The sequence below is a fragment of the Ciona intestinalis genome, chromosome 3 (assembly GCF_000224145.3).
Source record: "Ciona intestinalis chromosome 3, KH, whole genome shotgun sequence".
Classification (NCBI taxonomy): Eukaryota; Metazoa; Chordata; class Ascidiacea; order Phlebobranchia; family Cionidae; genus Ciona; species Ciona intestinalis.
The window spans coordinates 2,915,527-2,919,242 of NC_020168.2; the positions used below are offsets into that span (position 1 = coordinate 2,915,527).

General features: G+C 37.8%; 1 protein-coding gene across 1 annotated transcript in view; it reads right to left on the reverse strand.

Moving 5' to 3' along the window:
• Positions 1-1,600: 1,600 nt before the first annotated feature.
• Positions 1,601-3,716, reverse strand: part of LOC100187129 (nuclear factor of activated T-cells 5) — a gene marked incomplete in the record, with an annotated part of 17,810 nt that continues 15,694 nt past the window's right edge. Inside the window, 1 exon segment of the mRNA XM_018811319.2 lies at positions 1,601-2,950.

The window sequence follows — 3,716 nt, forward strand, 5'->3', positions numbered from 1 at the left end:
TTATATTGCAATACAAACTGAAGTGGAACGCAAACTTGCGTTAATTTTAAGTATCGTTTGTTCGCTACAATCGTTTCGTTACAATTTGTCGCTATTGTGTTATTATCACTATCGTGATGTAAACTTTATTTGCAATAAAAAAAAAAAAAAAAAAATTATGAATATTCTATGACGAGTTACTGTGCTGAAGACTACAATGATTATACAATACTCCTATCATATTGGTAGAATCAATACACCAAAAAATTTAAACTTTTTTTTATAACTGATAATTTTGCCGTTAAGTGTCTTGCCCAAGGACACATACGTTCACAATGGTAGCAGCGACGAGCCTTGAACCCATTACCTATGGGTTACAGGTAGGCGCGCTAACCACTATGCCACGGCGCCGGACCAAAAATTCAAACCTAACCCAAATTAACCAAGCTCCATTACTGCACTACAATTTCCACTAAGAAGTTGTACAAATAGGAATCTCTCACAAGGTAGCATCCTGCTGTGCCAAAATTAAGCAATAGTGATTGTTCATTCTTAAATGCTACAAATCATTGCGCCGTCTAAGCTGGTGGGCATGTTATTACAACCACAAATTACGTGGAATTAAGCAACGATAAAGCTCCAAGCTAGTTTGTAGGAGGCAGTTGATGGAGTTAGGCGTTTGTGAAAATTGCTGTTCGACGTTGCGAACTGGCAGTTAAGGTTAAAACAGGCCGATCACTGTGGCACAGTCGTTGGTGCATTTTCTAACCCAAGGGCTACGCGTTCAAGGCTCGTCGCTGTTACCCCTTTGTCTTCCGTTTAAAGGCAATTGCTCCAACTTAGTGGTCACGTATGGGTTGCCTAAATTCTCAGCCTTACATTAAAACAAAAAAATCATCTCCCTCAAAATATTCACCAACAAATATAGAGTACTGTGGGGAAAATGGGACAGCTTTAGCACATAGTATCCAAATATCCTGATCGTGTTTTAAACAATTAACAATGGCCTATAGGACTGGTGAAAATACGGTTTTATAATTCTTTATTTACTACCAAATGGGACGGGAAATTAGAACAAAAAGGTCTTCCATCTTCCCCCACCCTACTATACATACCTGGTAACTCCTAAGCTGCCACACGTTGTATAGAGCTGGGGAAGACGGTGTCGTGATATAGTTGTTCCGAACGTTAAATTTGTACCAGGCGCTATTGCGCAGTATAGGTCGGAAAAAAATATAATGACCACCCGGACCAAATTTAATATGACCCTACGTTAAAAACATTCCACACTTGACGTTTACACGTTAAAACTTTGGGTCTCGATATAAAATCAGCAGAACTGAGTTAAGTATATGTAGAACAAGCATGCACTACTAATAAACTTATTTTAGATTAGTTTAATAAACATACTTACTTACCTATACTATATATATATTGTTGATGCACAGATATCAGAAAATTGTGCAGTTTTAACATATGAATCGCCACATTACTATAAATAAATTAATAAGCTACAGCGAAAAAATAAAACACTAGTTTTAGAAATCAATGTTAGTTATAAAAAACAATTACCTGGAAATTGACCTTTAAATCTTTAGTCTAGTTTCAAATTCTAACACAGTTTGGCGGAGATTTAGGTTTATTATCATGTACAAAATGATAGCAAAAAGTGAATAACATTCGCTTTATAACAAATTTGGAACAAAAGAAACCGAACACGAAACCAAAAAATTAGTAAGTGTATTCGACTAACGTGTTTAACGCTGGCCAATTACCGTTTTATGACCGTAAAAGTATTAAAAAGTTACCTGTTATAACTGGTTTTACGTATAAGTAGCCGGAAAACAAGTGAAATGCTTTAAAAACAGTTAACGTGCTGTACAGTGTTTACACGTGAATAATGCAGTTGCAAGCAGATGATTGTTTACGGTTTGCCAACCAATCCAGGATGTCCTACCATGAGCATGCTAATGTAATCACTGGGTTTGTTTTGCCTTTTTGTGTCTGCATGCGAACTGAACTTTGCGTGAGCGGACCGTTTATAATACAGAGGTTATTATAAATATACAGCATGATCGAGTAAATGAAAGAATAAATATTATTCAGCGTAGCATTGCCGAGCATATAAATATAGGAAATCGCAGTTTCTCGCGACAGCTTTGTATAAACGACAAGGGCATCGTCGTGAAGGTAAAAAACGTGGTGCCCGTAACATGCACGAAGCTGATATATTGCATTTGAACTGAACGTTAAATCGCCAGCGACAGTCAAATGTCGCAAACATGAGGAATTCCACAGTGGCCTACTCTAGAATTTAACGGTTGGTCCGCTCTCGAGTTGCAATTATCACAATAAAGAGTGGTGGCAAGAGTACGCAAGTTAAGCAAAGGTACATTCGATTGTGGAGACAAATCGGTGAGCTGAAAGTGTTGTTTTAACCAGAATGCGAGGTTTAGCTGTTATGTTAGGCGCTGCAACAAAAGGCTGCGGTGCCTAATGGAAACTTAGAAAAATATGCACCAGTAGTCGAATCCTAATCGACCGTATAATAAATAAACTGCAGGTTAAACACAAGTAAAACTGCCGATCTTGAAACTGACGGATGACACTCTTGTACGAATCAGCCTTTTTACGGCGTAAATTGTAAATAAAATTTGCTTGGAACATAAACGTTTGGCACTACACAAGTTCTGTGTGGATATCTACATTAGTAGTGAGCACTGAACTGTGTGGGAGGACTATATAGCGTGTCGCTGTAACAGAAACCTACAGCGGTGTATAGCGCCAGTGTAGAAAACAGTAAAGAGAACTGTATAGGAAAAATAAATAGAGTTGGCTAAAAAAGGTCCACAGTTCGCAAAGTGTGAATTAAAAGTGCCGGTCTCTAAAACAGGTGTAAGGAGATGCTTTGCTACAAGTAGCTGTGGTGTCATGTTGGACAAACACTGATGTAATGTGAATGCATTGAGCCCTGAAAGAAAAAACAAGACTGAGTAATGCAAGTAGGTTATAAAAATAACAGAACACAAAAAAAGAATGAAATTTACTTATTTGTTCTTGGGTGGCGAGCAAGAAAGGTCATTTTAACATTGTCTGTGGTTTTTGTAAATTCGTTAGTTTAAATATTTATTGCGGATTTAGGGCTTGATTAAATGAATGTACCTTGCTTTTTCCTCACGCGGCTAAAACTCGACAGTCGTTTTAAACGAGTGTTCATACACCTCATGCAAGAGTTACCATGTATGTTACTGTGTGTGTGATTTTTTTTGAGACTTTTTGGGATTTTTTTATGTGTAGCTGATAACGTGGAGCAAATGTCGTTAGGTGGCTTGCCCAAGCAAACATACGCCCGCAATGGTAGCAGCGACGAGCCCTGATCCCATTACCTCTGGGTAAGAAGCAGTCACTTTACCGCAGCGCTAAACACTCAAAAGGGTTTTGAAAAAATGAGTAACTGTAATATGTTAAATATGTGTCAAAATTTTTATGCTGAACTTATTTTGTGTGCCAAACTGTTTTGGGATTGATACTGGTACCATTGTGGGGTTGTGTCTTGCAAGACACTTAAAGGTCATTGCTTAGACCCAACAGTCCAATCATAATGGGTTGTGTTAACTTATTTTAACGCGTTTGTGTTCTTATTCTTTTTTTCGCTAATAAATTGTTATTAAAATCTGTGAGTTTTCCATTTGCAGCCCGCACAAAAATCTGCGATTTGGCCCGTGCAGTGACAAGGT